The sequence below is a fragment of the Rhinoderma darwinii genome, chromosome 5 (genome assembly GCF_050947455.1).
Source record: "Rhinoderma darwinii isolate aRhiDar2 chromosome 5, aRhiDar2.hap1, whole genome shotgun sequence".
NCBI classification, from domain to species: domain Eukaryota; kingdom Metazoa; phylum Chordata; class Amphibia; order Anura; family Rhinodermatidae; genus Rhinoderma; species Rhinoderma darwinii.
In genome coordinates this window covers 243,709,625-243,735,334 of record NC_134691.1, presented here as the reverse complement: position 1 = coordinate 243,735,334, position 25,710 = coordinate 243,709,625, and positions in this window count along the sequence as shown.

The window sequence follows — 25,710 nt, the reverse complement described above, 5'->3', positions numbered from 1 at the left end:
CTCCATGTTTTATGAGTATACCGCGGAGCACACATTTGAGTGCCTCCCACTGCAAGAATAAGAACCAAGAAATACCCACGGAGGGATTTACTTCAATACAGATAGTGCAGTGTATAACATCAAACTATAATACAGTGTTTCAGTCTGTGTTGATGGCACTATGAAAAATCCATAATAATGACCAAGTAAACCTTGGTGCGTTGATCAAAAACAATTAGGGAACACTGTAGAGTGAAAAAATTATCAACTTAGGCACAAATTGTAGAAATATAGAAATGTATACATTTGATTAAATTAAGACATGAACAGATTAAAAAAGATGGAATAAAAAGATGAGTCACACAATGAGTAAGCGTCAACCTATACTAGACCAAAGCATAAAATGTATTGTTTACACATATTTGTAGAAAATTGCAGATAAGGTTTATATAAAAGGTCTTAGAGAAACAACCAGGCAATATGCAAAATGTATCAAATAGTAACTAGATGTGAGGTTGCAATTAATATATGCAATAGCAAAATACAGACAATGTTTAATGAATATGCCAAAAACACAACAATAGAAAAACTAATAATGATGTACTGCAGAGGGCTGAATCCTGTCAGAACTGCCAATGTAAGATGACTGACAAATGTGGAGAATCGTTACATACCTAAAGACATGGTCGCACACAGGAGGGACGCTCGCACCCGACGTGCGTTTCGGCGAATGCCTTCGTCTGGGGGTGGCATCATCCTAGCGGGACCCACTCCTAAATACTGTCTATCCCATGTGTAGTAAATTAGAAAGATCACCAGGCACAAGCGGAAGGAGGAAATCGGCATCAAACGGGGTGGTACAAAGATGGAAGCCGCCCCACTTCCGGTGGCCGCGTCATCAGGGAGGATGTGGGACGGCGATGACTGACAGTGCCTCCCACATACCGCCCCGATCACAGACAACGGACGGAAGGTGCGTAGACCACTCCCCCCCATCAGCGCACCCGCCCACCTCTGAGTTCAGTGAATGGAAAGGATAATATACGCGATTTGACCACAACATATAGAGAAGTGTAACAAATGCCTAATATACAATCAAAGGACAGAGAACTGAGTAGACACAAATACCTTATTCTTTAGACATATTATAAGCGTAGTTGTCAGTGATATTGTCATATTATATTGAAAATAAAAGTGATCAAACAAGTGTGTGTAACATAACATTGGGACGGACATTGGAATATATATAATGTGAGCACACGTTGTGAAAAGTGAACCCATGTAATGGAACCAACTTGAGGGGGGGGGATTTGTAATAAAGCTAATGAGGACAAAGACAGTCCAAAAAATTAAAAAATTAAGGGACCGATGTATAGTGAATGAACATCAAACTAAATGAATACAAGGATGGCCGATGTGATCAGCTAATGCAAGGAGAAGGGAGAGGAGAAGTGGGGGGGAGGGGAAGGGTATGTTTAAATGTAAAAGCCAGGTGGGAAAAAGAATGAAAGTGGTGGGGTGCAAGTTCATGTGGTGAGCGGTTGTGTTGTTGTGCGGAAGGCAAGAAAAGTTAAATTAATAAAAGTGAAGTTGAGGTCTGTGGAAAAATGACAAGGTGTGATTGCAAAGGGATGAAGAAAAAATGAAAAATGGACAAATGAAAAAATAATAAATTTTAAAGTGTCTTTCTATTGAGAAGAAGAAAATCTATATATACAAGAAGTGTCCGGATTCTTCTTTGTTTCTTCCTATTGAGTCCACTCGATAACTCCCTTGTGGGTTGTAAATGATTAGTGGTATCATAGGAGAAGTGGTATCACGGACGCGATCGGACGTGAAGTGCTCAACTGTTTGCAACAGCTCAGCACCACAGACCCCATCAAGGACCAGGGACCTTTAGTGAGAAAAGGAAGGTGTAAGGTACAAAACACCGGGGCATGATCTGACCATAATATATTGCCTATGGACGTGGAAATAGCCCAGGAGGGGGCATGATGTTGGGTGAGGATGTAGTCTAAGCGACTGTAGGTGCCATGCGGATTAAAATAAAAGTTATAGTCTTTATCAGAGGTGTGTTGAAGGCGCCAAACATCACATAGTTGAAGTTATGAAAGTGCGCGTCGCACTCGTCTGATAGCACCATAGGTGACACTGGAGCGACCAGTAGAATTATCTAGAGTCGGGTCCAAGGTAAGATCAAAGTCTCCGCATAACAACACAGTCCCCCGTACAACCGGGAGGGCAGTGTCTATGAGATGAAGGAAAGGGACCTGACCAGCATTAGGGGCGTAGGCATTGATCACAGTGAACTCACGCCCACCAATGTTTAAAACTAAGATGATATATCTAGCGCCAGTGTTGGTGATAATATTGACGACCAGATGAGTGTGGGATTTATGAAGAGCTATGGCAACACCACAAGATCTGGAATGTGAATTGTTACTGAAATGCCAGTGTGTGTAAAATTTGTGTCTAATAGCAGGGGAGTGACTCGCTTCCTGGAAACATGCAATATGTACCTTACGCTTATGAAGGTGGTGCAGGATTTGCTCTCTCTTCTCAGGCGTATTCAACCCCTTCACGTTGAAGGAGGCTACAATAAGGTCAGCCATGGACGTATGCAGAACCGCATTCTGAAACATTCCGGAAAGAACAGGAGCAGTAGGAGTCCAGGATCACCACAAGTAAGAGGAAGAGAAGAGGGAGGAACGGTCTAGGGAAAGAAAACACTGCATGAGAGAAAAACAAAAAGAACAACAAAAAAAGGCAGCAACACAGAGACTGCCGCAAAAGCGAAATAAAAAAATGTGAAGGACCAAAAAGCGACCGCTGCACTCTGGATTGGTCCAGTACCTATGGGGGGAAGGTGACAGCTACGCATGAGAGCGACCCACTCTCCCCAGCATATAATGTCAAAGTAAATATAAACCGCTATTATTATAGATACATTGAAAATAGAGGGGAAGGCATATGGTGCAGTAGTGAATACAATATCTAATGCAGAAAACAAACTAGACATCTCCCAGTAAGCAAGAACAAAAGATGACTTCCAGGAACTTAAAGAATCACGTAAGGCAAACTAAGTCCCGGAGTGGACAAACAGGGCTCCCAGCAGCGCAAGTCCTCAAGCTGAACGGGCAGTCTCCTCTGGCTGTGCAGGTACCCGGTCGCGTCCGCAACCGACCCCCTATAGAGTCCGGGTGAGAAGGAGGGCGTCCTATGTGGGATCCTCTGCCAGCAGAAGACAACAACGAGGACCAGTCTTGGAGGGAGACATGAGGAAGGCCTAGATCCCTGAGGAAATCAGGCAAGTCATTGGGAGATCTCAGCGTATAGGTGTGACCATCGCATCTAACCATTAAGGCAAAGGGGAAGCCCCATCTATAGATGATGCCTCGATTCTGAAGAACCTCCAAAAGGGGCTTAAGAGCTGCTCTTTGTGCCAGAGTGTGCCTAGATAGATCCGGCAAAAACGTATCTGCGTACCGTGATGAAAAATTGTGGGCTGTTGTCTGTTTTTTTGCAGAATAGTGTCCTTTATAGCATAGAAATGTATCCGGCAAATGACATCTCTGGGCCGCTGGTCATCAAGGCTCAGTGGACGTAGGGCTCTATGAGCACGGACAAGTTCAATATGGGTATTTGGGGGACGACCCAATAACGTATTAAAGATGGTTGACAATGTGGAGAAAATATCTGATGCAGGAATAGATACAGGCAGTCTCCTAATACGTATGTTGTTCCTCCGATTACGATTCTCAATGTCGTCAAGATGTTGTTGCAGAGTGAAGAATTGAGCAGTGATGCTGCAGAGTGGATTGCATGGTGACAAATGTTGCATTGTCAGTCACACGGTCATGAGCAAGGGTATCCACTCTCGCAGAAAGTGATGAAAGTGCAGCTCGAAACTGTGAAAACTCCAATTTACATTTGTCCACAATCTGTTTAGCAAAAAAAAGTCATATCAGCCCTAGTGGCCAGCGTTTGGACCATCTGACGAATATCCAAAAGAGTTGCTGGTCTATCCTCACAACCCGGTACAACTGAGAAGTCGTATGACTTAATCCGAAAACAGCCGGCATTTCACCCGGATTGCGGGCAGAGTCCAGAACATGGTGGCTGGGAGAGAGGATGGCAGAACCCTGGCTGCGGGCATGGGAAAGAGGCAAGGACTGGTGAAGAGAAGGAGACCCCTGGGGCATAGAGGATGGCTGGGCATGCGGGGGGCTACCCCATGAGGAGCCAGAGGACCATGTGGGGGAACCTCCCATTGGTCCAGGACCCCGGTGAGGCTGGAGGGTTATGCGGGCCTGAGTAGCGGAAAGGGGAACATGAGGTCCAGGACCCCCGTACTCACTGTGCAGATCCATCGGTGGAGAGGGTGTCCCGCGGAGGCCCGGCCTGAAGGTAGGGCCGATGCAGAGGCCCAGAAACTGCGGGCAAGGAGTCCTCCAGTGCAGGCGTGCCTGCGCTGCATGGCGCCATCCTGAACACCTCCTGGGCAGGAAGTGGGACCGCAGGTCCGAGAGTCGATTCCGGGCGGGAGGCCACCCAGAGAGACTACCCAGAAGCCACTTTCGGTCTCATCTACGGCAGCAAGTGCTGGCGGCCATTTTGGAGGGCCGCGTGTGAGGCCTGGAGTGGAGTGTCTGCCTCGGCGGCATTCCCGGATGCAGCAGCGGAACACAGGGGGGTTCCCACAGACAAGACCTCCCCAACAGGGGAGGCCAGCCGGGACACAGCAGCGGTACAGGCAAGGCCGGGATCTGTCACAGAGAGGCCGCGGTGGCCATCTTGGCAAGCTTCCCCACGCGGAGCCTGGTAAACCAGCACCCCTATCACAGAGCGAGGAGGCAAGGGCACCCTGCGATGGATCCAGAGGAGGTAAGGAGACCTCCATGGATAGCGGGGCAGTGTCCCCGGTGCACTGGGGCAGCCCAGGTGTTCGGGCCGGGCAGCCATCTTGCCCTCGTGCCTCAGGCCGGAGCCAGCCCCGCAGCTGCCTAGGAGTTTGCCTCCTGAAGTATGCCCCAATATCACCCTGAGAGGATGAGGGCTGTACAGATGAGGCTATCTTGCCTTTTTTGCTCGCCTTCCCCATTGTGAAAGCTGGGTGACAGCAGATATTGGTGAAGCTGGTGGAGGAGCTCAGGAAAGCAAGTCTTCACACATCCATAGCTGGCCACGCCCCCCGATATGACTCTTTTTGAATGAAGATATGACTTATGCTCATTAGCATACCGTGCAGGAACACTAAAAAAACTGAATACTAAAGGTAGAGAGCCTACTTAGAAGATAATTAAAGGTTTCATAAAAAATATTTTTCACCCACTTCCACCGGGTATTGCTGGTTTAATAGGTGAAATGGTGAAATGCTGGTGACAGGTTCCCTTTAAGCTAACATTTTGCAATATAAACATATGCTATAAAGCAGTGGTCTCCAACTCTCCCTCTGTTACAGAACTACAGCTTCCAGCATGACCTGACAGACTACAAAGAAGTGTAAATATCAGTTTAAAAAAGCATTTGTAAATAAAATGTATTAAGCCCTTAATGACAGCCTGTTTTGGTCATATGGACCACGCCAATTTTTTTCAAATCTTTCTTTTTAAATGTATCTTCTTGTAAGACCGATAGTAATACCACACCAAATAGTTACTAGTTAACATTTACTATATGTCTACTTTAGTCGATTGTGCTATTGATTTACTCCAAAACAACGGAACCCTGTCCCAACGGTGACAAACGGAAACTATTAGCTAGGTTTTCGTCACCATTGAGTTAAATGGTGAGGGAAACGGAAGCTGAGGTTAGCGTTTCGTTGAGGGGTTAACCCGACGGAAACCATGGCACTATACCAGACCTTGGCACTATACCAGTCACTAGAGAATCTCTGACTATTATGAAGTGGGGGACAGAAATAACGGAACTAAGTTCTTTTAGAACTCTAGGGTGTAACCCATCTGGTCCCGGGGCCTTGTGCATATTATATTTAACTTAGCTCAACAGCACTGGCATCGGCTACATCAGCTGATCTTTCTTCTGTTGTATATACAGAGCTAAATAACCCATTTAGTAACTCTGCCTTCTCTTTATCCCCTGTGACCAACTCCCCATTGCCACTATTTAGGGATCCTACATGTTCAGACCGTTTGTTTTTTTGCATTTATATACTTGAGAATTTTTGGGGATTTGTTTTACTATACTTGGCCAGCTGCCTTTCATTTTGTATTATTGTGGATTTTATTTAGCTTCTTGTAATTTACAAAGGCTAAAGCTGTACCCTCACATTTTGTATTTTTCAAATGCTCTTTTTTTTGTCATATATTGGCCTTTACAGAAGGTGTAAGCCATGTGGGGTTTAATTTTAGTCGTTTATACTTGTTACCTATAGGAATAAATTATACAAAGTATATTTTAAGATCTCCCATTTATCATTTGTACCATTATTTGACATTAGTTGTTCCCAGTCTATGTCCTGAACTGCAGCCCTCATCCTGTGGAAATTGTCCTTCTTAAAATTAAGTGTGTGTGCCCTCCCAGCATGTGTTTGTTTTTTACAGTATAGGTAAAATATAACTATATTGTGATGACTGTTACCGAGGTTTTCACAAACAGTGACATTCCGAAAAAGCTCTATATTGTTTGAAATGACTAGATCCAGCAGAGCAAAGGAGATTTTTGAAGCAGCACTAGTCCCGAGTATGGTGCGGTGCACGCTGTCAAGCCAGGCAAACCCACTCCAGCACGATGTATATCCAAAGAAGTAGTAGGACAACAGCACACGTCTTCAAATCATCAAAGTGGTTTTATTGTCAAGACATCCACAAACGACAAGCAACGTTTCGACCCATAGTGAGTGAAGGGTCTTTGTCAAGGCTTGACAAAGACCCTTCACTCACTATGGGTCGAAACGTTGCTTGTCGTTTGTGGATGTCTTGACAATAAAACCACTTTGATGATTTGAAGACGTGTGCTGTTGTCCTACTACTTCTTTGGATATAGATCCAGCAGAGCGTCACCTCTAGTCTGGTCTTCCACAAACTGGGCCATAAAATTTTCCTGCAACAGGTTGAGGAAATTTCTCCCCTTTGCAGTTGAAGCCGAACCATGACACCAATTAATATCCTGGCAATTAAAATCTCCCATTATCACTACAGTACCCACCTGTGCAGCCCGCTCAATCTGTTTATATAGCTGACCTTCCATCTCCTCTGATATATTGGGGGGGTCTATAGATTACACCAAAAGTAATTTTTTTTCAGTGTTTACCTCCCTTTGTAATTCCACCCACAAGGTTTCAACCTCCTCACAATCTTCACCCACTATTGCCTCTTTCACACTCGCCTTCATATCACTTCTCTTATACAGACATAAACCACCGCTTTTCCTATTTGCCCTGTTTTTCCGAAACCGTGTAAAACTCTGTAGATTTACAGCGGTCATGCCCATGGCCGCGGGCCGTCCAGGCTCACTCACCTTCTGATGCCCGCAGTCATGGATCTGCGAGCGCTGGCCCCAGTCTCCTCCTCAGGAGACACCAGTGCTCACTTCCATTCACCTCGGCCGGATCCCGTAGGGTGCGCGCGCACGCTCGTGCCCACTCTCAAAGGGGCTTTTATGGTTAATTAGCCCTTAGCACCCTGGACTATAAGAAGGGACCAGCCCTTTCCTCCCACGCCTGAGCGTTTTTGTCGTACCCAAACTTTGTCTAAGCAAATGGTCTCCTAGTGGTTCCCAGTGTTCCCTGTATCCCGTGCTATCTTGATCGAGTGCCGTGCTGAAGTCCTGCGGTGCTGCATTCCATGCCTGTCCTGATTCACCACGCCTGACGTCTACCTGCTGCCTAGTCCCAGTCGAGCCTGCCTTGCTACTGTCCGAGCTGCCATAGGTACCCTATAAGAACTATAGACTGTAACCTGCGCCCTGTTGGCCAGCTGCCATACCGCCAAAGCGGTACGGCCCAGTGGGTCCACGAAACCCAACGTGATAACAGCCCAGTCATGAGAAGAGTCTAGACATGTTTCAGCAACACCAACTGTCACGATCTGTGGGTGTGTGGACCCACTGGGCTGCACCGGCGTAGTGGGATGTCAGCTGGCCAAACTATAGTGTACCAAGTTATTATATATAGTCCAAGCACAAGGGTACCTGTGATAGTCCAGACAGGAGCAAGGGCTAGGCACAGATGGGATCTTGACGGCAGGTGATGCAGACGAGACAGATGACACCAGATGTGGTGTAACACAGCAGATGTGGCCAATGGCAGAACTTGACTCCAACACTATAGTGGGCACAGCTACAACACGGGATACAGGTAGTAGGGCACGGGAAAAACAGGAACAGGATAACACTAAGGGACCATTTGCAAGACTAACAGAGGAATATGAACAATGCACAGGCAAGGAGTAAAAGGGCAGAGCCCTTCTTATAGTCCAGGTTGATCATGAGCTAATTAATGTCAAATCACATTTCTGATAATAAAAGTGAAAAACTGACAGGCAAGTTAAAGTGTATGTTCACAAATGCCAGAAGTCTAGCAAGTAAAATGGGGGAGCTGGAGGCCTTGATACTGGAAGAAAATATAGATATAGTTGGTGTTGCTGAAACATGGCTGGACTCTTCACATGACTGGGCTGTAAATCTACAGGGTTTTACACTTTTTCGTAAAGACAGGACAAATAGGAAAGGTGGTGGTGTATGTCTGTATGTGAGAAGTGATATGAAGGCGAGTGTGAAAGAGACAATAGTGGGTGAAGACTGTGAGGAGGTTGAAACCTTGTGGGTGGAACTAGAAAGGGAGGTAAACACTGAAAAAATTACTTTTGGTGTAATCTATAGACCCCCCAATATAACTGAGGAGATGGAAGTTCAGCTATATAAACAGATGGAGCGGGCTGCACAGGCGGGTACTGTAGTGATAATGGGAGATTTTAATTTCCGGGATATTAATTGGTATCATGGTTCGGCTTCAACTGCAAAGGGGAGACATTTCCTCAACCTGTAGCAGGAAAATTTTATGGGCCAGTTTGTGGAAGACCCGACTAGAGGTGAAGCTCTGTTGGATCTGGTCATTTCTAATAATGCAGATCTTGTTGGGAATGTCAATGTTCGTGAAAACCTCGGTAACAGTGATCACAATATAGTTACATTTTACCTATACTGTAAAAAACAAACGCAGGCTGGGAGGGCAAAAACATTTAATTTTAAGAAAGCCAATTTCCCCAGGATGAGGGCTGCAATTCAGGATATGGACTGGGAAGAACTAATGTCAAATAATGGAACAAATGATAAATGGGAGATTTTCAAATCTACTTTGAGTTATTATAGTGCAAAATTTATTCCTACAGGTAATAAGTATAAACGACTCAAATTAAACCCCACATGGCTTACACGTTCTGTGAAAGGGGCAATACATGACAAAAAAAGGGCATTTAAAAAATACAAATCTGAGGGTACAGCTGTAGCCTTTGTAAAATATAAAGAGCTTAATAAAATCTGTAAAAATGTAATAAAATTAGCAAAAATATAAAATGAAAGGCAGGTGGCCAAGGATAGTAAAACAAATCCTAAAAAATTCTTCAAGCATATAAATGCAAAAAAGCCAAGGTCTGAACATGTAGGACCCCTAGATAATGGTAATGGGGAGTTGATCACAGGGGATCAAGAGAAGGCAGAGTTACTAAATGGGTTCTTTAGCTCTGTATATACAACTGAAGAAAGAGCAGCTGATGTAGCCGGTGCCAGTGCTGTTAATATATCAGTTGATATACTGAATTGGATGAATGTAGAGATGGTCCAAGCTAAATTAAATAAAATAAATGTGCACAAGGCTCCGGGACCAGATGGGTTACACCCTAGAATTCTTAAAGAGCTTAGTTCAGTTATTTCTGTCCCCCTTTTCATAATATTCAGAGAATCTCTAGTGACTGGTATAGTGCCAAGGGACTGGCGCAGGGCAAATGTGGTGCCTATTTTCAAAAAGGGCTCTAGGTCTTCCCCGGGTAATTATAGACCAGTAAGCTTAACATCCATCGTGGGGAAAATGTTTGAGAGGCTATTGAGGGACTATATACAGGATTATGTGACAATAAATAGCATTATAAGTGACAGCCAGCACGGTTTTACTAAGGACAGAAGTTGTCAAACTAACCTAATCTGTTTTTATGAAGAGGTGAGCAGAAGTCTAGACAGAGGGGCTGCTGTGGATTTAGTGTTTTTGGACTTTGCAAAGGCATTTGACACTGTCCCCCATAGACGCCTAATGGGTAAATTAAGGACTATAGGTTTAGAAAATATAGTTTGTAATTGGATTGAGAATTGGCTCAAGGACCGTATCCAGAGAGTTGTGGTCAATGATTCCTTCTCTGAATGGTCACCGGTTATAAGTGGTGTACCCCAGGGTTCAGTGCTGGGACCACTATTATTCAACTTATTTATTAATGATATAGAGGATGGGATTAATAGCACTATTTCTATTTTTGCAGATGACACCAAGCTATGTAATATAGTTCAGACTATGGAAGATGTTTGTGAATTGCAGGCAGATTTAAACAAACTAAGTGTTTGGGCGTCCACTTGGCAAATGAAGTTTAATGTAGATAAATGTAAAGTTATGCATCTGGGTACCAACAACCTGCATGCATCATATGTCCTAGGGGGCGCTACACTGGCGGATTCACTTGTTGAGAAGGATCTGGGTGTTCTTGTAAATCATAAACTCAATAACAGCATGCAGTGTCAATCAGCTGCTTCAAAGGCCAGCAAGATATTGTCGTGTATTAAAAGAGGCATGGACTCGCGGGACAGAGATGTAATATTGCCACTTTACAAAGCATTAGTGAGGCCCCATCTAGAATATGCAGTTCAGTTCTGGGCTCCAGTTCATAGAAAGGATGCCCTGGAGTTGGAAAAAATACAAAGAAGAGCAACGAAGCTAATAAGGGGCATGGAGAATTTAAGTTATGAGGAAAGATTGAAAGAATTAAACCTATTTAGTCTTGAAAAAAGACGACTAAGGGGGGACATGATTAACTTATATAAATATATTAATGGCACATACAAAAAATATGGTGATATCCTGTTCCTTGTAAAACCCGCTCAAAAAACAAGGGGGCACTCCCTCCGTCTGGAGAAAAAAAGGTTCAAGCTGCAGAGGCGACAAGGCTTCTTTACAGTAAGAACGGTGAATTTATGGAATAGCCTACCGCAGGAGCTGGTCACAGCAGGGACAGTAGATGGCTTTAAAAAAGGGTTAGGTAATTTCCTAGAACAAAAAAATATTAGCTCCTATGTGTAGAAATTTTTCCTTTCCTTTTCCCTTCCCTTGGTTGAACTTGATGGACATGTGTCTTTTTTCAGCCGTACTAACTATGTAACTATGTAACTATGTAACTATGTAACTATTTTTTAAATGTGCACGCACTAGCGGATTGGAGCGGAAGTGAGCAATGGCTTTTCCTGGGGAGGAGATGCGGGCAGCACTCACGGACCATGGCTGCGGCCGTTGAGGGGTGAGTAATCCCAACGGTCCGCGGCTATGGATGTTACACCAACTATATCAATATGTTCCTCCAGTACCCAAGCCTCAAGCTCCCCCATTTTTCTTGCTAGATTTCTGGCATTTGTGAACATACACTTTAACTTGCATTTCAAATTGTCACTTTCAGTATCAAAAATGTGATTATTTGACATTATTTGGGAATTTTTATTTTCACTGTTGTGTAACAAAGGGATCTCCTTATCCTGTTGCCTAGTCCTCTCCCCACAGTCTATTTCCCCCCCCACCAATATAGTCTGACGCCTCTCTGACCTAACTACCCATTTATTTTCTTGATTGACCTCCCTCCTCAGCCCTAAGTTTAAAAACTCTACCTCCCCAGATAGAATTCTCTCCCCCAGCACAGCAGACCCCCTTCCATTTAGGTGCAAATCATCTGCAGAATACAGTTTGGACCCCCAATGAAAAGTCAGCCCAGTGCTCTAGCAACCCAAAGCCTTCTCCTCTAAACCAAGACTTAATGTAGCGCCTCCTGTTGCCAACAGCCGATCGGCTAGTAAATTAGCTCCTCGGCTCTATTTGTCATGTAACCATGCTACATTGCTGTGATTGGTCAGTCACTACTGCACAGTGATTGGTCCCCCGCCGCATCATAGTGACTATCTGCTGTCTGTGACAGCCAATATCACTGTTCTGTCACCATGTCTTTTGACATGGTGACAAAACCAAACCATGACGTAATTGTACTTCATGGTACCTTAAGGCAGGGCAAACCATGACTTACAGTTGCATAATGGTGCGTTAAAGGGTTAATCTAGCTATACACATGTAGCTGTCGTCTGAACGATTGGTTAGCTGACAGCTATCTCTCCCATTAACACGGCAAGTTAAAATCCAACGCACCCGATACCAATCCAGTCGGGATACAAATTAGATCCTGTGAGGGTCAGTTGACATTTATCTAATGTGTATGGCCAGTTTCAGGCATATGTCGCCAATATTATGTAAACATACACTAATTTGGCCTGACTGTAACTACCTATACTATAAATTGAACAAGTTGTTAATGATTTTCAACAAACTTTAGCTCAGTGCAGACCACGTTTGGAGATTACTTTTGGCGGGAAACTACTTTATGCCCCAGACGTATGCAAAAAACAAAACAAAAAAACAACTTTTAACTGCTTAGTTTTTGCATAGAGTTGCATTGGAAAGCTGAGTTGACAATTTTATATATAATTGAGACTTACGGTAGGTATATCGGCCAAACATATTCCAAAAATGATTCATGTGAAAACAGCCTTCTTAAAAAAATTAGCATTAAGCAAACACTTGAATTCACCTTACTAAAAAGCTTTCTATGTTTACAGTTCTCAATTATGAATTTGATGTGATTGATTATCTCTATGTTTTTTTGGCATTTTGAATATTTAATAAAAACAGAAAGTTAAAAAAAAAGAAAAAAAGCATATTTTTTTTCGAGCAGTATAAACAGGTTTGTTCCTAACGCTGCTTACATTTAGTAGCTCTAAATATACTAATGATGATATATGTTATTGTGTTCTAAAGGTCAAATTACCTGTGATGTTAAAGGTTTTTAAGCCTTTTCAATTAAAGGGGTTTTCCCATGAAGGACATTTATGACATATCCGCGGGATATTCAGTTTTATGGGACTTACGGAAATGGCATAGCTCAGCGAGTTACGCTGATTCCGTAACTCCCGACCATGTAATCAGTAAGTGGCCGGGAGGCAGCGTGAGCACAAAAAGCTAGAATGGGGTTTAGGGGGCCCCGTTCTAGAGATAAATGCGGGTCCCAGAGGTGGGACCTGCATCTATCGGACATTTATGACATGTCCTGTGAATAGGTCATAAATGTCCTTCATGGAAAAACCTCTTTAATGCTTAAAATTACAGTACTTTTATTAGTACTGCAGGGGGAGCTTCTTTTGTGTGACTTATGGTCACCGTGATTAAACAGTGAAATTATTTACTACTGCATAATTCTCTATGTATTGCCTGTGTTATGTTTCTAAAAGAAGAGTGATGTCATTTTAGCTGCGGTGGTTTGTGTCACACTTTTAAATCGTTTGGATGGAGACCAGATCAGCAGTTCTCATGAAGTCCTGCTAGAGTATCAACAAAGACCTCAGAAGTTAGTTGGATACTTTATAAAAAAACGTATTTCTCAGGTTTAAGTCTGGACTATGACGGTCACATAACGTGCTAGATTGTGATGACCAGGATGTTTTGTAGAGCTAGACATGTTCGTTTTACACAACTTATATGATGCTGTTTAACCCCTTCCCGCTCCTTGACGTACTATTACGTCATGGCAGCTCTATCGTTCGCGCTCCATGCCGTAATAGTACGTCTTGCAGTTAGAACAGCGGTGCGCGCGCCCGGCGCGTTCATGCGCTGTGATAGCTGCTGTTTCTGACAGCAGGCTATCACGGCATAATGGGACGGGACCATTTACTATGGTCCCGCCTCGCCGATCGCCGCTATTGGCTAGTCAGTGAGTAACTAGCCAATAGCAGCGATCGGTCTCATTCAGCACAGCAGTGCTCGAGCCCGGCGTTCCTGAGCTGTGATAGCTGCTGTTTCTGACAGCATGCTATCACAGCATAATGGGCCGGGACCATTTACTATGGTCCCGCCTCGCCGATCGCCGCTATTGGCTAGTCAGTGAGTAACTAGCCAATAGCAGCGATCATTCTCGTCACTTCCTCTCTCTGACCTCACATCCTGCTGCAACCGCCCTGAACGCCCTGTTGGAGTTAGCGAGGCGTTGAGATCGGTTGTGAGCAGAGAGTCAGAGAGAAAAGAAGTGAAAAAAAGTGAAAAAAAGTTTCTAAAACAACGTTTTTTTTGCTTCCCACCACCCCATCCACTACCCACTCCTGTTCCCTTCCTCTTTGAGTTCTACCCACGTTTTTTGGTCAGTGATCTCCTATCACTGACCACTTTTCAGTCTTCAGGACCACATTTCTTGGTCCCTGGGGATTTTTTTTTCATTTTTTTCTATATAAAACATAAAACAAAAAAAAAAATATAAAAAGAAAAAAAAGAAACAAAAAAAAATAGTTAGTTTAGCCAATTTTGAAAATTTAACTGGTTAGTTTAGTATTAGCCCCTTCCCGCTCCTTGACGTACTATTACGTCATGGCAGCTCTATCGTTCGCGCTCCATGCCGTAATAGTACGTCTTGCAGTTAGAACAGCGGTGCGCGCGCCCGGCGCGTTCATGCGCTGTGATAGCTGCTGTTTCTGACAGCAGGCTATCACGGCATAATGGGACGGGACCATTTACTATGGTCCCGCCTCGCCGATCGCCGCTATTGGCTAGTCAGTGAGTAACTAGCCAATAGCAGCGATCGGTCTCATTCAGCACAGCAGTGCTCGAGCCCGGCGTTCCTGAGCTGTGATAGCTGCTGTTTCTGACAGCATGCTATCACAGCATAATGGGCCGGGACCATTTACTATGGTCCCGCCTCGCCGATCGCCGCTATTGGCTAGTCAGTGAGTAACTAGCCAATAGCAGCGATCATTCTCGTCACTTCCTCTCTCTGACCTCACATCCTGCTGCAACCGCCCTGAACGCCCTGTTGGAGTTAGCGAGGCGTTGAGATCGGTTGTGAGCAGAGAGTCAGAGAGAAAAGAAGTGAAAAAAAGTGAAAAAAAGTTTCTAAAACAACGTTTTTTTTGCTTCCCACCACCCCATCCACTACCCACTCCTGTTCCCTTCCTCTTTGAGTTCTACCCACGTTTTTTGGTCAGTGATCTCCTATCACTGACCACTTTTCAGTCTTCAGGACCACATTTCTTGGTCCCTGGGGATTTTTTTTTCATTTTTTTCTATATAAAACATAAAACAAAAAAAAAAATATAAAAAGAAAAAAAAGAAACAAAAAAAAATAGTTAGTTTAGCCAATTTTGAAAATTTAACTGGTTAGTTTAGTATTAGGGTTAGTTAGTGTCAGGGAACCGTCAAAAAGCGTAGTTAGGTATAGTGTCAGGGAATTTAGCGTCACCGTAGATAGGCTTAGCGTTAGGGATCCATCACCGTAGTTAGGTTTAGCGTCAGGGAAGCTCGGAATAATTAGATAGGTTTAGTGTCAGGCACCCGTCACCGTAGTTAGGTTTAGTGTCAGGGAAGCTTGAAATAATCTAGATAGGTTTAGTGTCAGGGAATCGTCGCCGTAGTTAGGTTTAGCGTTAGGGAAGTCCACATAAAATTTAGTTAGGTTTAGTGTTAGGAACCCTCGCCCTAGTTAGCTTTAGTGTCAGGGAAGTCCACTTGCTCTCTAAAAACAAAACACACATTTGTGCTAGTTGTGCTATCCTATTGCTCCCAGTTAGGGATTTATTTTTTTGCAGTATATAAATTTTGTCTTCGCACAACAAGCATGTCCCAACGGACATTTACTGCTGAAGAGGCGTATGCATTTCTGGCCTCCGACACAGACTCGTCGGATGGCGATACACTATTTTATTTGTCTACCTCCTCATCCAGCGATGAAGAGGAGGGACCCCCTAGGAGACGCCCCAGGACCACCACCATAGTAGAAATCCCTGAGAGAAGTGACCCCACAACAAGTGATACCCCTGAGCGAAGTGACCCCATTTGGACGCCCACACCAGACCATTATGAACCCCAAATCCCTGAGTACACGGGCAGCCCAGGCATCAAATTTAACACGGCAGGGTTCAGTGAGATGGACTTTTTCAAGTTCTTCTTCACTGATAACTTTATAGAGCTAATGGTCACCCAGACTAATTTATATGCCCAACAGTATATCACCAAGAACCCCAACTCATTTTATGCCCAATCCCAGAGGTGGACTCCTGTAAACGCAGCAGAGTTGGGCAAGTTCTGGGGACTGCTCTTGAACATGGGGCTTCTAAAAAAGCCATCCATTAGGACCTACTGGAGCACGGACATCCTATACCACACCCCGATGTACCGTATGGCCATGTCCAGGATGCGTTATGAGGCAATACTTCGCTTCCTACATTATGCCGATAATGAGCAGTGCCCACCCCGAGATGACCCCAGTTTTGACCGTTTATATAAACTGAGACCCCTATTAGACCATTTCAGTGCCCGGTTTGCCCAAGCATACACCCCCGAGAAGTGTATTTCCATTGATGAGTCCCTGGTACATTTTAAAGGGAGGCTTCAATTCCGCCAATACCTGCCAAGTAAGAGGGCAAGGTATGGCGTGAAGTTGTATAAGCTGTGCGAGAGTGCATCAGGGTATACATATAAATTCAGGATATATGAAGGGAAGGACAGCAGTATTCAGCCCCCAGAATGCCCCCCCTTACTGGGAATTAACGCAAAAATTGTGTGGGATTTGGTGCACCCACTGCTGGACCAGGGTTACCACCTCTACCTGGATAATTTTTATACCAGCGTCCCGCTCTTCAAGTGCCTCGCTTCCAGAAGGACTGCGGCATGCGGCACTGCTAGAAAAAATCTTAGAGGCCTCCCTAAAACACTGCTTGGGCAAACACTCAGAAGGGGTGAGAGCAGGGCACATTCTAGTAGCAACATATTGTGTGTCAAGTACAAGGACAAGAGAGATGTCCTTGTATTGACAACAATACATGGCCACACCAGTACCCATGTACCTGTACGAGGTACCAGTACAGAGACCCCCAAACCAGATTGCATCCTGGACTACAATAGGTACATGGGAGGGGTGGACTTGTCAGATCAAGTCCTGAAGCCCTACAGCGCTACGCGGAAATCGAGGGTGTGGTATAAGAAGCTGGCCGTGCACATCATACAGATGGCATTGTACAATGCGTACGTGCTACGTCGATGTGCAGGCCAGAGGGGAACTTTCCTGGAATTTCAAGAGGTGGTTATAAAGAACCTAATTTTTGGCGACCAGGAAGGAGGGGCACCCAGTACTTCTGGAAGCGAGGCCACACGCATCGTACCAGGGCAACACTTTCCAGGAGAAGTTCCCCAAACTGGCAAGAAGGGAAAAAGTCAAAAGAGGTGCAAAGTGTGCTATAAGAGGGGGATAAGGAAGGACACAACATACCAATGCGACACGTGTCCCGAAAAACCAGGGCTCTGTATGAAAGATTGTTTTAAAATTTACCATACATCCCTTGATTTTTAATTTACCCTGATGCACTCCGCACAGCTTATCCCCCTCATCTTTCCCTTTTGAGCCCTGCCATGTGCCCAAGCAGCAAATAACAGCCACATGTAGGGTATTGCCGTACCCGGGAGAACCCACATTACAATTTATGGGGTGTATGTCTCCGGTGGCACATGCTGGGCACAATATATCGGACACTGAAATGGCATATATGTATAGGAAATTGCAAATCTCACTTTGCACCATCTACTGCGCATTACCTTTTACACAATAACTGTTGGGTCAAAATGCTCACTACACTCTAGATGAATGTCTTAAGGGGTGTAGTTTTTAAAATGGGTTCACTTCTCGGGGGTTTCAACTGTACTGGTACCTCAGGGGTTCTGCCTACATGACTTAGCACCAGAAAAGCTCCAGTAGGCTAAATGGTGGTCCTTCCCTTCTGAGCCCTGTCGTGTGCCCAGGCAGCTAATAACAGCCACATGTAGGGTATTGCCGTACCCGGGAGAACCCACATTACAATTTATGGGGTGTATGTCTCCAGTGGCACATGCTGGGCACAATATATCAGACACTGAAATGGCATATATGCATAGGAAATTGCAAATCTCACTTTGCACCATCTGCTGCGCATTACCTTTTACACAATAACTGTGGGGTCAAAATGCTCACTACACCACTAGATGAATGTCTTAAGGGGTGTAGTTTTTAAAATGGGGTCACTTCTCGGGGGTTTCAACTGTACTGGTACCTCAGGGGTTCTGCCTACATGACTTAGCACCAGAAAAGCTCCAGTAGGCTAAATGGTGGTCCTTCCCTTCTGAGCCCTGTCGTGTGCCCAGGCAGCTAATAACAGCCACATGTAGGGTATTGCCGTACCCGGGAGAACCCACATTACAATTTATGGGGTGTATGTCTCCAGTGGCACATGCTGGGCACAATATATCAGACACTGAAATGGCATATATGCATAGGAAATTGCAAATCTCACTTTGCACCATCTGCTGCGCATTACCTTTTACACAATAACTGTGGGGTCAAAATGCTCACTACACCACTAGATGAATGTCTTAAGGGGTGTAGTTTTTAAAATGGGGTCACTTCTCGGGGGTTTCAACTGTACTGGTACCTCAGGGGTTCTGCCTACATGACTTAGCACCAGAAAAGCTCCAGTAGGCTAAATGGTGGTCCTTCCCTTCTGAGCCCTGTCGTGTGCCCAGGCAGCTAATAACAGCCACATGTAGGGTATTGCCGTACCCGGGAGAACCCACTTTACAATTTATGGGGTGTATGTCTCCAGTGGCACATGCTGGGCACAATATATCAGACACTGAAATGGCATATATGCATAGGAAATTGCAAATCTCACTTTGCACCATCTGCTGCGCATTACCTTTTACACAATAACTGTGGGGTCAAAATGCTCACTACACCACTAGATGAATGTCTTAAGGGGTGTAGTTTTTAAAATGGGGTCACTTCTCGGGGGTTTTAACTGTACTGGTACCTCAGGGGCTTCTGCATACATGACTTAGCACAAGAAAAGCTCCAGTAGGCCAAATGGTGGTCCTTTCCTTCTGAGTCCTGCCATGGGCCCAAACATCAGTTTATCACCACAAATGGGGTATTGCCGCACTCAGGACAAATTGAGCAACAAAATGGGGTGTTTTATTCCTTGTGAAAATAAGAAATTTTGAACAAAAATTACATCTTAATGGAAAAAAATATCATTTTTTTAATTCACAGCCCAATTCAAATAGGTGCTGTGAAAAAACGGTGTGGTCAAAATGATAACAACAACCATAAATGAATTCCTTGAGGGGTCTAGTTTCCAAAATGGGGTCACTTCTGGTGGGTTTCCATTGCTTTCATACCTCTGGGGCTCTGCAAATGCGACATGGAACCCGAAAACCAATCCAGCAAAATCTGGACTCCAACAAACACATAGCGCTCCTTTCCTTCTGAGTCCTCCCATGGGCCCAAACGGCAGTTTATCACCACAAATGGGGTATTGCCGCACTAAGGACAAATTGGGCAACAAAATGGGGTGTTTTATTCCTTGTGAAAATAAGAAATTTTGAACAAAAATTACATCTTAATGGAAAAAATATCATTTTTTTAATTTCACAGCCCAATTCAAATAGGTGCTGTGAAAAAACGGTGTGGTCAAAATGATAACAACAACCATAAATGAATTCCTTGAGGGGTCTAGTTTCCAAAATGGGGTCACTTCTGGTGGGTTTCCATTGCTTTCATACCTCAACACCTCTTCAAACCTGGCATGCTGCCTAAAATATATTCTAATAAAAAAGAGGCCTCAAAATGCACTAGGTGCTCCTTTGTTTCTGAGGCTTGTGTTTTATTCCACGAGCGCACTAGAGCCACATGTGGGACATTTCTAAAAACTGCAGAATCTGGACAATACATATTTAGTAGTATTTCTCTGGTAAAATCTTCTGTGTTACAGAAAAAAATGGAATAATATTGAAATTCAGCAAGAAAAATGAAATTTGCAAATTTCACCTCCACATTGCTTTAATTCCTGTGAAATGCCTGAAGGGTTAAAAAACTTTCTAAATGCTGTTTTGAATACTTTGAGGGGTCTAGTTTTTAAAATGGGGTGTTTTATGGGGGTTTCTAATACATAGGCCCCTCAAAGCCACTTCAGAACTCAAGAGGTACCTTAAAAAAAAGGCTTTTGAAATTTTCTTAAAAATATGAGAAATTGCTGTTTATGTTCTAAGCCTTGTAACGTCCAAGAAAAATAAAAGAATGTTAAAAAAACGATGCCAATCTAAAGTAGACATATGGGAAATGTGAACTAGTAACTATTTTGGGTGGTATAACCGTCTGTTTTACAAGCAGATGCATTTAAATTCTGAAAAATGCAATTTTTTCAAAATTTTCTCTAAATTTTGCAATTTTTCACCAATAAACACTGAATATATCGACCAAATTTTACCACGAACATGAAGCCCAAAGTGTCACGAGAAAACAATCTCAGAATCGCTTGGATAGGTTTTAGCATTCCGACGTTATTACCACATAAAGTGAAATATGTCAGATTTGAAAAATGGGCTCTGAGCCTTAAGGCCCAAACTAGGCTGCGTCCTTAAGGGGTTAAAGGCTATGTAAACTTTTGCAACCATTTTTTTTATTGCTTCTTTGCATCTGTAAAGTTGCTTCATTTATTACCTCAAAGTCTAGAATTTTAAAAAAACAAAAAACTGTTTTGTGACTCCAGATCTAGCACAGTGCAGGTCTATGTGTCTCAATGGTTACAGACTACAAACAAACCCTGTGTACTCTTTTAATATTACTACTTTCCATCAGGAATTTTCTAAACTACAGGCAGTAGAAGAGAGAGCAAATAAAAGGGAGTAAAACATGCCTTCCATAATCGTGAAGACACATAAGTTTGCCTAGAAGCTGTACACACAAAACGGTAGAATATTTTTAAATAAGCAGATTTACAAAATTGCATTACTTTTTTCATTTTAGATGTATTAGAAAAATATAAATAATAAAACGTTAAAAAAAACCCTGTACATATCCAAATCAACAATCATCTAGTATATGTGTTATCTATGTTGACATTATGACTACACTGCTTTTAACCCATCTTAGGGTATGTTCACACAGAGTTTTTTGCAGGCAGAACATTCTACCTCAAAATTGAGTTTGCAATTTTGAGACAGATTTTGCTCTGCCTGCACGCCGTTTGCCGCTTTTTTTCACTGCGTTTTTCGCCCGCGGCCATTAAGCGCCGATGGGCAAGAATGCTGCGAAATACGCTTTCTCTGCCTCCCATTGACGTCAATGGGAGGTCAGAGACATAAACGCTCGAAGATAGGGCATGTCGCTTCTTTTTCCCGCGAGACGGTTTTTCCGCTCACGGGAAAAAACGCCTCCACCTATTGAAATCAAGGCATTTTCGGCCGTTCTTTGGCGTGTTTCCTGACATGGTTTCCGCGTCAAAGTACTCCGTGTGAACTGACCCTTAAGTAGTTTTCACTGTTCTTATTATTGGTTTGTTTTAGTCTGGCATTTTGCTTATAGTTCATCTCTTTGATAATTTTCTTTGCCATTCCACCTTCATTTGTCAGTAATTCCATTGTTTCATACGGTGTATAATTTATACTGTATATCTCAAGAGACTACAAACTAATGTATCACAAGTTATAATTTTTTTTAAAAAGGCTTATTTTCAATCTATGTATTGTTTAACCCATCTTGTAATTATAAAAAGTATTGATGCAACAATTATTTTTTGTTAATTATTATGTTTCAAATAAAAACAAATTGTAATGTTTCTGAACTATTTTGACAATTCTTTATGAACATCTCTTTCCTCACTTTAGGAAAAGCATTCTAGTTTTGGACAGTAACATATTTTCTAAGATTGTAGAGCCCTTAACATTGAGGTTACCTTTACAGGGTTATTACACTTTTCATTGTTATGAAAAGTTTTACAACTTGTCAGTATATTTTCTGTATCAATTCTTAACAATTTTCCAAATCTCTGTTTGCAGTCATTCAATAGGGACCTTCATTATCTACTTCCAGTGAAAACTTTCCTGATCATGTGATGAACATACAGGTACATGGCTTGTTTGGAGTTACAATACAGTTATTCGAGCTGTCTTGTAAGCCATGCACCTGTGGACTCATCACATGATAGGGAGAGATTTTAATCCATTGAAAGTGAGCAATGCAGGTTCCTATGAAGCAGACATCTTGAAAATTGTGCAGAAAACTTTTCATTATACAAAGAATAACCTTTCTTTGCTGAATCCGTAATACCCCTTTAAGGCTAGAGCATTTTTTCAAAGTACAATACAATACAAATTAATTTAGGTTTCACCAAAACCCAAACAGTGTGAAAAATATGCAGCATATACTAAGCAGCATGCCCTATATGTTGCGAATGTTTGAAATAGGTTAAATCCTCAGCCAATTCTATGACAAAATTTGCATATAAGATACAGATATATTTTTGCAGATTTTTAGGCTGAATCCACTGTGTATTTTTTATGCTGTGTGTGAACGCAGCCTATAAGTTTAACCTCCATTGTGGGTAAACTATTTGAGTGTTTTCTTGCTATCCTGGAGTATATCAATGAAAATAAACTGTTAACGCGGCATCAGCATAGGCTAAGAGTGATCTGTCCTGTCAAACCAATCTAATTAGCTTCTATGAGGAGGTAAGTTCTAGACTGGACCTGTCTAAGGCTGTGGATGTGGTGTGTCTAGACCTTTGAAAAGGTGTTTTATACTGTGCCACATAAACGGTTGGTATATAGTGAAAATATGTGTAATTGTAATTAATATGTGATAGAAAACAGAGGGTGGTTATTAATGGTACATCCTCAGAGTGGGTCGCAGTTACCAGTAGGGTTCCACAGGGTCAGTATTAGGCACTTTTCTTTTTAATACGTTTATAAATGACCTTGTAGAAGGTTTACAGAGTATAATTTCAGAATTTGCAAATGACAATAAGCTCGGTAAAGTAATCAACACAGGGGAGGATAATGTAATACTACAGAGGGATTTGGGGAAGCTGGAGGTATGGTATGGGCAGAGAAATGGCAAATAAAGTTTAATGTGGATAAATGTAAGGTTATGCACTTGGGCCAAGGAAACAAATTCTACAATTATAATTTAAAGGGTATAACACAGGGTAAAACTACTACTGAAAAAGACTTGGGGATATTGTGAGTCAGTAAATTTACCTATAGCAACCAGTGCCAGACTGCCGCTGCCAAGGCAAATAAAATCATGGGATGCTTTAAAAGCATAGTTTTGGCTACAAATCACTAGTCAGACCACACATGGAATATTGTGTACAATTTTGGGTACCTATGTTTAATAAGGACATGGCAAACTACTGTATAACGGGTGCAAAAAAGGGCGACCATGGTAATTAAGGGAACTGGTGGATTGCAGTACCAAGAAAGGTTATCAAACTCGTTGCTTTAACCCCTTAAGGACGCAGCCTTGTTTTGGCCTTAAAGAGGCTCTGTCACCAGATTATAAGTGCCCTATCTCCTACATAATCTGATCGGCGCTGGAATGTAGATAACAGCAGTGGTATTTATTTTGAAAAACGATCATTTTTGAGCAAGTTATGAACAATTTTAGATTTACTTTCTTAATGCCCAACTGGGCGTGTTTTTACTTTTGCCAAGTGGGTGTTGTAAAGAAGTGTATGAGGCTGACCAATCAGTGACCAATCAGTGTCCTGCACTTCTCATTGTTCCAGCCCAGCATGATCCACAGCACAGTGAGATTGTGCAGTGAAAGAAGCTGGGCTGGAACAATGAGAAGTGTATGACACTGATTGGTCACTGATTGGTCAGCCTCATACACTTCTTTACAACACCAACTTGGTCAAAAGTAAAAACACGCCCAGTTGGGCATTAAGAAACTAAATCTAAAATTGCTCATAACTTGCTCAAAAATGATCGTTTTTCAAAATAAAAACCACTGTTATCTACATTACAGCGCCGATCAGATTATGTGGGAGATAGGGCACTTATAATCTGGTGACAGAGCCTCTTTAACCCCTTCACGACCACCCCACGTAGATTAACGGGTTGCAAAGCTGGTCGTTGTGCCTGCAGCCCGTTAATCCACGTGTGCTCCTAACAGAGCACACAGACGCTCCCCGCAGCCCGGCATCTCCCAATACAGGCTGCTACTAGCAGCCTTAGTACTGGGGGAAAACATCGGGTCGGATCACAGCGGTGATCCGAACCGATTAACCCCTTAATTGCGGCAGTCAATAGTGACCGCCGCATTTAAGTTCTTATAGCAACATCGGCACCCCGCTACGCGATTGCGGGGGCCGATTGTTGCGGGGGGGGGGCGATTGCTATGGCAAATGGAAGCCTAACAAAGGCTTCCTATCTGCCATTACGTTAGCCGATTAGGCCCCGCCTGGAGGCGGAGCCTGATCGGCTTGCTGTCAGTGAACAACTGACAGTTCTAATACATTGCACTACATGGGTAGTGCAATGTATTAGAACATCAAACAAACAGTTGGACCTTCAAGTCCCCCAGTGGGACTAAAGAAAAGTGTAAAAAAAAAAGTGTAAAAAAAGGAAAAATAAAAGTTGTAAAAATACAATAAAAGTTTCAAATAATAACACAAAACACAATCGCCCTTTTTCCTTTATCAAGTCATTTATTATTGAAAAAAATAATAAAGCCATACATATTTGGTATCGCTGCGACCGTAACGACCGTAACTATAAAAATATTATGTTATTTATTCCGCACAGTGAACGCCGTAAAAAAAAACTAAAAAATACTGACATAATTGCTATTTTTTGGTCACTTCGCTAAAAATAAGCCCTCATACAGCTCCGTCAACAAAAAAATTAAAACCGTTATGGCTCTCACAACATGGCGACAGAAAAAATCCATTCTCTTTACAAAGGTTATTTTATTGTGCAAAAAGTTGTAAAACATAAAAAAGTTCTATAAATTAGGTATCACCGGAATCGGACTGACCCGCAGAATAAAAGTAACGTGTAATTTATAACGCATGGTGAACGCTGTATAAAAAGAATTTTAAAAATAATGTCAGAATTTCTGTTTTTTGGTCACCTTGCCTCCCAAAAAAAAAAGGATAACATGTGATCAAAAAGTTGCATGTACCCCAAAATGGTACCAATAAAAGCTACAACTCGTCCCGCAAAAAAAAAACAGCCCTCATACCACTACGTCTATGAAAAAATAAAATTAGTTAAGGCTCCAATAAGCCAGGAAATAAAAATATGCAGTTGTGCCGGTCCGAGGGAAACATTTCTTCTGTTTCAAGTGGCGAATTATCAAGGCCCCTAAAATTAGGGAACCAGGAAGGGGAGGGCCCAAACATATCTGCTGGAAGTGAGGGTGCCCGTATTATACCAGTACAACACTTCTCAGCAAAATTCCTCAAACTGCAAAGGTGCGGAGTGTGGACCAAAAGGGGGATAAGAAAGGACACAGTTTATCAGTGCGACACCGGCCTGTGCAGAAAGGATTGTGTCACAGCGTAACACACATCTATGGATTATTTTATTGTTTCTGTTTACCCCATTATTACACCACCTGACTATGCCCC